Here is a 10451-nt window from a genome sequence, read left to right on the forward strand (position 1 = left end):
CAAGGGAACATCTGGGAGGAGGAGGAGGAGGAGGAGGAGGAGGAGGAGGAGGAGGAAGGAGGAGGCAGGATTTAGGCTCGGCTGTGCCACTCCTGAGCTGGCAGACCCCCCTTATGGGGAAAAAGAATTGGGGGGGGGGGGGGGGGGGGTCAAGCCGGCTTTGCACACACACATTCCCCCTCCCTGCTGCTCTGCTTGCCCCCCTGGGTAAAATCTCATCTCTTTGCTTTTTTGGGGATCGCTCACAGCACAGCCTTTTTTCCAGCCCTGACCTCTGCAGGGCTGTATTTGCAGGAGTGGGTCCTATTCCCGAACGTCCCCCAGTTTTCCAGGCGTATAGGGCCAAGGTCAGCTCCGTCACCCCAGGGTGCAGAGTAGGACAAGGCAGCACCGAGGTGTGAGCGATGACAGCAGGCAGGAGACTGGGGCTTATAAATCATATGGTGCAGCCCCTGAAATAGGATAAAGCAAAAAAAAAAAAAGAAAAAGGAAAAAAAAAAAAAAAAAAAGCAGGTAGCAATTTTGGGGAACAGAGAGTCTGGACCCTATCACTGTGGGATGGGCAGTCTCTGGGGCTTCTCCAGGGAGGCTGTGAAAAAGCAGCCCTGCAGCAGAATTTCTTGACTGTTAGGTGTAATGGCCCAGTGGCGGCTCGAGTTGTGATGCTGGTACTGGAAAAAGAACCGGGAACCTTCCTAGTGTCGTGGTGCTGTGACACTGGACAAGGCAAAAAGGACCTCAGGGGTCTGTGAGTGGCAGGGGACTCATCCTGCGGCTGGCTGTGGCTTCCCACGCCTCACGCCTCATCTGCTAGCCACGATTAGTGGCCTGTGCCACGTCCCAAGCTGTGCGGTTGCTTTTTTCTTAATGCGTTTAGGTTAAGAAGGTACCACCGGGCTCCCTGTGTTTACTATCAGTAGCGCTGGTGCTTTGAAAATACGGCACATGCCCCATACCACTGATCAAAGTTTGCTCAGACCATCACCTTCAAGCAAGCGTGTTGTTGAGATTTGCGTTTAGCAGCTCTTTGTGATGAAAAGGTGGCGAAAAGGCAGGTTTTTGCTCCGCTCAGCTGCTTTCTCCGAGCGCATCACCCCACGACCTGCCTGAAGATTTGCTGGGTAATTCCCCCCCCCCCCACGAACACAGCTCTGATCAGAAGAGCTGGGGCTCAAGGCAGGACGTCAGGAGGAGATGGTAGAGGTTCCTCTCCAACCTCCCAATTTCCGAGCATGTTTTATCTGGGTTATGTGCTCACTCTGCGCCCACGTCTTTTCGGGAATCACCATCAGAGTGTGAGAGCTCTGCCAAGGAGGGGACAAGCAGCCCCCGGGGAGAGCCAGACGGAGGAAATCTGTGCTCAGGACTCAGTTGAGCCAAGAGCTTTTTTGGGGAAACACCTGGGAAAACCCCTTAATCTGGGTTGTGATTTTCTGTGTAAGGGTGGTGGTGATATCTCCAGACATCAACAGTCTGCTGTAAGGATCCATTCACTCAGGTCTTTGTTCCTTTTTATAGCTCTGGGTGGGGGAAGTTGCTAAGCTGGAAACTTTTGTTTAATTTTCCATTTTGTTAATTTTTCCATGCCTCGTGTTAGGCTCCTGCCATGTCAAAGTTGGCCTCGGTAAAGCAAAACGCCAGTTTGAAGCTGGAGGAATTGGGAATTAAACTCTCTAGCTGAGATAAAGGCCAGAGGTCAGCACTGCCAGGTCTGGGTATTTGAAAGGAAGAGCTGCAAAACATGAACCTGGCTTAAAATCTCTGAATTTTGCTCAAGAAAGATCTTTAAATTTTGTTTTATTTATTTGAAGCCTAAAATGAGCATGCTTTGCAATAGCTGCTGGTAGATGGACATGGGGAAATTGTGTAGTCAGAAATTTTGTTGCTCAGATGAAAAAATAATCAACTGTGAGGTGTCCTGGCTTGAGCTTCTAATGCTAAGAGAGATTTTAACAAAATGTCCCCAGTGTGATGGAGTTGGCCAAAATCATGCCGGGGAGAGGGCCGACAATTTAATTCTGGGTGATCTGGAGGTAGGGATTAGCCCTGGTGTGATGCTAACACAAAATCAGCCCTGGTGTGTGTCCATCTCTGCTTCTTAGCTCCTTCAACCATCTCCCACTGAAAGCTCCACTTCTGAAAGTGGGGTGTCCCCCTCCTGGTGCTCAGTCCGTGCCCTGCAGAGACGGATGACAAAATGCTGCCTCGTGCTGCCACGGTCCACATCTCTACCGTGAAACTTTCTGTTGCAAAGCGCCTTGGCTGGACAGTCCATAGAAGGGTGCTCCCCCCAGCAAATCAAACCCAGTTAATTCCCATGACTGCACCAAGGTCGTTTTTAGAGGACATTTAGTCTTAAGGTCACGTTTCCCACCATTACTATTTCTATTTCTTTGGCACACGGGAGCACATTTTCTTGAAGATAAACCAGAGCTGTGTGGTCCCATGGGCTGAACTTTCACATGCAAAGCCTGCCACGTTGTGTTTGGACAAATTTCCTCACCTGTCTCAGGCAGTTCACTGCCTAAATACACCGGGGTAGGATGAAAGATGGAAATAGAAGGGGATTTGCATGAGTTCACGCAGCACCAAATGATGCTAGAACCTCACTTGGGGTTTTAGGCACTGCTGTAGCCATGGGTTACCCTCCTTTTTTTCGCTTTGGAAAAGCAGATGAGGGCGGTTCTGCTAAAATTACTCTATTTCACCCTGATTATAAGGTCTGGCTATAATAAGTTTGCCAGCAACATGCTGAAACATCAGAAAGCTGAGCGCCAGATCGCTATGCTGTCCCTCAGCCCAGCTTCTTCCCTCTCTTGCTGTCTCCAGGTGTGAGGGTTCGGCCTGTGTTAATGGCCCATTTCTCCAGCTCAGCTCCACACCAGCACAGATTGATCTTCAGTTTTCTCTCTGGCCCTGCGGCCCTGAAGAGCATCACTCCAAATAGCCCTCATATACCGCTGCTGCAGAGACCCTGACAGGTCTGGGGACCATAAGACACCTTCTCCCAGGACGATTCTTCCAGGGTGATGCTAAGCCTTCCTCTGACCTTCCATTCCCAGAAGACACCAGCTCAGTTCCTTGTTTCTCAACAGCTGATAACATCACGCCTGGTTTGGCTTGTTAAAATCCAGACGCTTCTTAAGCCAAAGGAAAGATATCTGAGTCACTCTGAGTTTCTCCTGGATAAATTCTAATAGGCACATATCAGGCAAAAGGCATTAAAGAGTGAAAGAGGATGACATAAGCTGGATTAGTAAGAAGAGCTAGTGTTGGAGTTCTGCCCCATGATATTTGAGTCCCTCCCCGAGATCTCATTTCCCTTCCTCTTATGCAATCCCAGGAAAGGAGGTTTCTCATGCACTGAACTATTGGAAAAAACCACAAAGCCAGACAGGTGCCTTGCAGTCCCCAGCTCTGATCTTCTCCCCCACATGTCCTCCTCCCTGGGTATTCCTGCAGAGGAAGGAGCCTTCCCTTTCTGTTGTGCAAGGGATCGTTCATCTCTCTCCTTTGTGGTTGAGATAGAGCAGATGTCTTAGGAAGTTGTCCAAGCTTGACTGCGTTTGATGGGATTTCTCAGAAAGAAGCACCCACAGCAGCAGCCAGCACGATTACTTGTGGAAGACTTTAGTTATTGCAAGAAGTTAGGAAAAAAGCTGCCCACAATAATAGCAATCAACCACCACCAGTTCCCACTGGGAAAATGTGAAAGAGGTAGGTCTATCTGTCTGCTCTGCGAATATTGCCCATCTTTGTGGGACTCCTGTAGTAAGTCAGAACAAGAAGCAGAGATTTTTTGAACTTCCTTGACTGAGGGCCAGTAGGAAAACCACACAAAGAATATTTGGGAAAGGAGGCAGAACTCAGCTCCTCCTGGTGGAAGCCCCATGGCTGTCAGCAAGGGTCAAGGTTCCTCTTGCTCATTCTTCCTGCCTGGCCACATGAATTTTGCTCTCCTTAGTGCCCGGTGACCCAGCTTGAGCAAAAGGGACAGAGGAGAGCCCCTTCCTCACTGTTTATCCCCTGTCCCTTCTGTCCACTCACCCCAGTTGCTCCATAGCCTGGTGGATTTGACACTGTTTTGGCTAGTGGGAATCTATGGATTTTGGCTCCCTTGGGCTGAAGAGGCCTTCTTTTCTGCATTTTGACCAAAATTCAGCAGCAGAAAGGGAGGGCAGCTATTCAGTAGCCTAATTCACAGAATATCATGCAGGAGCACTGAGTCTCCTATGGGATTGCCTAGGTGCCATCCACTGAGGGGGAAAAAAAAGTCTCATCCAAGTCCACTGAATCACTAGATTCTTTCCCTCTACGGACAGCAGAGGAGGCCTGGGCACTTAAGATAGTTTTATCACCCCACTGGGGCCAAGCATCTACTTTTCAGGTATTGTGGAGCCTAAATAGCCTGCCCAAGGGACGTGTGGGCTTTTGTCCATCTGGCTGTATTAGCTGATCCTGGCAAGCGGGTGGTTGTTTCCCAGCAAGCTGCTCACTGGACTGTTTGTTTCCTTTCTATATATGTTGAGTCTCTCATTGCAGATATTGACTTCCCTTTGACATCAGTCAATATTTAGCTCTTGAGTTAATAAATATCGAGATTTACGGGGATGAAATCAATGTGTCCTAAGCTCTTTCTGCTATCATTCATGGTTAAGCCCTGGGACAAACAGGTAGGAAAACCCTGCCATGCTTTCAAGACCTGTTTCTGCAATGATACTTGTAGATTGAGCTCATTCTCTTCATGAAAGGTCACATCCTCAGCTGTGTTGAATGCTACTTGGCGTCATCATGGTTCGTAAGACCACACAAGGAAGGAAGTAAAGCACAGGGATTTTTATTTATTTATTTATTTTTTCTTCTCAGTTTTGTTTGAACAGCTTCACATTGGCATCAGCAGATCAATTTGTAGATTGAAGGGATGTTGGCATCTTTCTAATGCCATATTGGTGTTACCACTCAGTTCCATGCCTTTGGCTCCTTGAATCCTCAGAGGTTTCTTCATCTCTATTTCCCATGTACACTGGATGGAATCAGAATCCCTTTGATAAGGTGGAAATCTTTGCAAATCAAAGCCAGAATATGTGGCCCATATATATCCTTTCGATCCATACTGAAAGAGTCTTCTTGGTGTATTCAGGGAGCCAGCACCCTATTTGGATGCCGCAAGCTGCTTTGGTCATCTCATCCCCCCAAACAATATTGAAGCATGGGTTGAGGCCCTTTGTCCAGACAATCAGCGACTTGAAAGTCCTCTTGGAGGACAGTCAGGAAAATAAGAATAATTCACATTGACAAGGTGAGAACTAAGGAGGAATAAGGTAAGAGCTGTGTACCATGCATACAGACTACAGAGACAGCTCTCAAGATGCAAACTCAAAGAATAATTTAGGCTGGAAGGGACCTCTGGAGGTCTTTGGTCCAAAACTCCAAAGTTATGTCCAACTTTCATCCCAGAAAGCTCTTAAATACTCACTTACTATTTTGCATTTGCTAAAGCTCCATTGACTTCACTTCCACAGAGGACTGTGATTTTCACTAAACACCTGTGGCCTTAAACGTTAAATGTGTGGGTACAAGTACGTTACTGAAACAAGCCCTGCAGAGACATGTGTTGTGGAAAAAAAAAAGGAAACAATAGACGATATTTAGATAGTTTTAAAATGCTGTTGTTGGACAAAGCTGTTGACATACTTTTCTTGTTCCCTAAGCAATGAAACCTGGTTTCCTAATCCCCTGCACATTTGCATCCTGCAGTATCCCAGTTTCTCCCAGCGTCCACTACCATTTTGGTCAGGAAAGGGCAACCTACAGTGTTGCTGGTAGGGCCCTGAGGTACCAGCTGGTGGACCAGTAGGCATTTGCTGACTGACCAGTTGGCTGCTGCCTTGCAGGATGACTAAGGAATTGTCTTTCCATTAGTGGGCCCATTAACATAGATTAATTGGCATTTAATTCTCCTTTAACTTGCCTTTAATTCTCATTTCCCTGGTTGCTGATATTAATGAAACTTGTAGGAACTTCATACCCCCCCCAGAGTGGCAAAGACCCTTTTCGGAAAGTGGGGTGATACTGGCCAACAGGCTTAAAAGTGTTAATGCTTAATAGCTAGGCAAAAGACCACGTGGGCATCATTTTGTTCAGGAACCAGGCTAGGAGAGCAAAATAACTCCAGTCCCAATAAAAGGCAGCATTTTTCCCATTCTTCTGCTTTTCTCAGTCTAAGATCAAAGGGTTATGAAAGTTTTTTCCTTCTTTTAATTTAAAAGATAAAATTCACCTATGCACTGAAGCCTTGGAAGCAAGTTTTTAGCCCAAAGCACAAAATCATTACTTGATGAAGTTATTCTTTGAGCAGCCAAATTTCAATAGAAAACATTGACTTGGGGTGGTTTTGCTTATCACTTGAGAAGATTAAGCACCATATAGTGGGAAATAAAGACAACAGGAGGCCAAATACTGGGAAAATCTTTCATCTGGTGGAATTGCCTGCCAAGGGAAGCACGGGATGCCCTTATTGCTGATACATTTGAACTTAGATTAGGACAAGAATGAAAATAGCTACTGTCTAAAATCTAGATGCTGTTTCTTGTAATCTTAATGAAAATACTCTGACTGCAGCGAGTACAGCACAATCTTCTCCCTTATCTGTCTGCTAATCACTCTCTCCCTCCTCTGAAGCTACCTATAATGTCCATTGCTATGGTAACCGAGCACGGTATGTATCACAGGCAAGATGACATATGCATCTTTTCCTGCTTTCATAGCTCCTCCGTTTAGGCTGCAGCCTTCCCTCCTTGCCGAGTTCCCCAAAGGACGGACAGACGGACGCTGACTTCATGGGTTTGCATCTCCTCGCAGGCAGCTGCCACGCTCACCCGCTGAACCGCTGGCGCCGCGAAGCCTGGTGGGTTGTCATTCAAACCAGCTTCGCACGGACCATAAATCTGTGATGCGTTCCTCTGAGGTTTAATTACATGTATTTTTAACTGAGTGGCAAGAAAATATTTCGAAAGAAACAATGTTCATTGAGCTTTAAGTATAATTACCCAAATGCGAAATGTGCCTAGAGAAATGGGAGTTATTGCATTCTTGGCTTTGTCAGGCAGGTCAGTCATTAAAGTTTAACAAATGAAGCCAATATTTTATCTCAGCAAGTTTGTACCAGCGGACGTTGATCCATTGGCTGTTTGTTCATGCTCCAAAATACATAGCCATCAATACCCAGAAGCCTTGTGAACCCAAGGACAGGGTCATAATGAAACAAGCGGACAGTTGTCAGCAATGTTTAGAAGAGTTACATCATCTTACAAAGAGTTAGCTGTAGACAAAGCTCAAGATTTCATGGTAGAGGCAGAAACTGGTCTTCTCCATCACAGAAGGATGTGTGGGGTGGTATTAGCTGCTAACAGCCTGACCGTGGAGTCCCTCACAGCTGTCTTGGAGTCCCTCAACAAGAAGTAGATTTTATTTCTACTGCAAGAGATAAGAGAACCAGAAGCCTTCGCTGAGATGATAGCTGGATGAGTAAGAGATGGTGCCTTCTGCAAAGAGCTTACGTCTCAGCGGGGACAGGCGCACACAGCTTTAGATGGGAAGAGGACACAGAGAGGGAAAGGGACTTGCTGAAGTCCCTGCCGTCAACCTGACTTCACACCGACCTTGGCCAGGGTCACCTGAAGAAGTCCAGCAATAAGATGCCGGTTCCATAATGTTGTGCAGCAAATAAAGGTCCTCGCGTTTCCCCTCCTGAGCACTGAGCTTGGTGTGTTGCCTTCTTTTTATTCATCCTCTCCCCCTCAAGAAGTAAACACAAAGGTTGAAGGAGCGAGCCTTGCTTGGCCTCGCCTTGCCTAACAGAAGCTGAATGAAAATACAGTTGCTCTACCTAAATCCATGGGGATGTAAACACTGGGGATGGAAAAGAGCTAGTTAAGCTGAAAGCTGCCTCTGGAAAATGAACAACTGCATATGACGGTGCGGAAAAATTTTATAGTTGGGAATGCGATGTTTTCCGTCTCAAGTTGTGAGATAGAGCTACCAAGGTGTAGATATAATGGCCCAGAAGGCTTTGCTAATTCTTTTAGAAATTTCATATTTCATATCTGTGGGCAAAACTGTATCTCTTTGGTGGGTTTCATCTCCCTGCCTTACCTCCCTTTTACTCTTACTCTGCCCTCCTGCCTGCAGCAAAGCTCCCCAGGAGCTCCCTTCCCTCCCAAATCCCAAACCTCGAGCCCCGTGGTTTCCTCTGAAGCACACTGATGACTCAGAGCATGCCAGGGAGCTACGCAGCAAAGAGTGGGCTCTACGGGAGAGAAAAGCTGCATTTTTCTTATGGGAGTAAGGAAGGTGCCTAAGTTATCCTGAGATAAAAAGGCAAGGAAGATAAGGCAGCTCTGTTTTACCGGGAGGCATGTTTGTGGGAATCAGCACTTTGCTTCGACATATAAACACCTCAGGTGCCTCTTTGCTGGGCTGGCGGGGCTTGTGCATATTATTCCTGCTAAGGTAGAAACACACGGTTGTGTGTGCTAGCCGTAATGAGGCTGTATTTCCAACAGAGCTGGCTCTCTCGGCGGATTATTTTTTCCCTTGAATGATGCAAAGATTTTCTGCCATCTCTGCCTATAACCTCCTCCCACGGAGTGTTTTGGTGAGGCTGCTGGACTCTATTGTCCAAATTGTTTACGATTTTAGACATTATTGTGGGTGAATGAGTGAATAGCTGAGACCTGGGCTTCCCAGGGGAAGCCTGCTTTTTCCAAGCCCAAGGAAATGTAATTATCCTCAAGCCCCTCTGTTGGCCAACAGTGCATGGTCAGGAGAAGGCAGAGAAGAAAAGTGATGCAGAAACCTAGTTTCATAGAAAAACAGGCTAAACACACAGATTTCTTAGGAGCAAGGAGAAGCTCTGACTTATGTGCTGAGACCATCTCAGTAGGAGAGGTGTCCCTGGCACTTTCTTGCTTTCTCTGTTGTTTTTGTCTTTTGAACAGTGTGATGAGGTTGAAAGGCCTCAGATGGACTGCAGCTTCCTGGAGGCCCATTCTCTGATCATTCCCTGATTGTAAATTGATTTTTTCTCATTTTAAATGGAGATAGCCCGTGCTATCACAGGAGGCAGGTCCCAAGTCTGGTGGCAAGGGGTTCTATCCCATTCTTCCTCCTGGTGTGGGTAAGCCATGGCTGGGACAACCTGGGGTTTCTTCCCGCCCATGTGTCAATTCCTGGTGTCACTAATGAGAAAAAATAGTGATACTGGCAATTTGCAAGCATTATTGAGTGATAGCTGGAGCCTTGGTGCTGCAGCTCCTAGGAGGGTGTGAATATGTGTTGTCTCCTCAGGGTTCACATAGATAGGGTCCATTCAGAATGATGCATGAAAAATTATTTTTTAAACTTATTCAGGTGGATTTTCTTGAATGCCTGGAAAAGCATTAACATTGCCCTTGTAGACAATACAGGTAAGCAAGTGCCAAAGGATGGGCGGAGCAGACAGATACTTCTCTGGGTCTTTATGTATGCTGGGCTTTAAGTCCCCTTTTTCTGTCCACTCCCACCCCATAACCCAGGTCACTCATAGGACCTGGAGTGCATAACTGCTAGTGATTGATGACCTCTCGACTAAGCCACGCTGATCAAGCTTGAATGTATTTCTTTGGTCTTCTGCCATCACTTTGCTTTCTGCCTTACCTCCACCTTTATTCAGCTGTTCCAGTTTGCTCCTTGATTCTACTCTTCTCTTGACCCGAGTCCTCTCCCCTTGCTTCTTTATTAATCTTAAAATTGCTCTGCTTTGCATCTGCTTTGTCCCAAAGATATCCATGGTTCTCCACTGAATGCCGGTGATCCTGTTGCCCATGGCAATGCTGTAGGTATCTCAGACTGAGACGGCTCCATGAAGACACCCTGAGTCTCTGAAGCTGTGACTTTTCGATGCAACAGCATTACTGAAGGACTATGTCTTTAAAAACTCCTTCTGGAGGAAGTCCTCAGGTATGCTTATTCTGCCTGAGAAATACAAATTAATCTTTTTGTTCTCTTCCTGCATTTTTCTCTCTCCAATTGCTGTCCCTTACCACTGCACCAGCCACTTCAGTTTTTATTGGAAGTTTGTGTTAACAAAAGTATTTTTACTGTGTGTGAAGACCATCATCACCAATTCTGGTATGTCTGCCAACTGCTTGGTGGCATTTGTGTAAGATAAGGATCTTAAGGGTATAACACCCCCGTTGCCATGAGATTCATCTCAGCTTGGGTTGTTACAACACTGTATGGGAAGATGACGAAACGTTAACAGTTACTCTGTGCAGCCTTGTGACTTGAAGTTACTTAACTTTCTCCCTGCTCTTACTGCTCCACATAGCAACTGTATTTACAATGCTTTTAGCTGGAACATGTCTGATTTTGTTACTTTCCTTGGTGCTTCTCTCAAAAAAATAAAGAAT

The sequence above is a fragment of the Accipiter gentilis genome, chromosome 19 (genome assembly GCF_929443795.1).
Source record: "Accipiter gentilis chromosome 19, bAccGen1.1, whole genome shotgun sequence".
Taxonomy (NCBI): Eukaryota; Metazoa; Chordata; class Aves; order Accipitriformes; family Accipitridae; genus Astur; species Astur gentilis.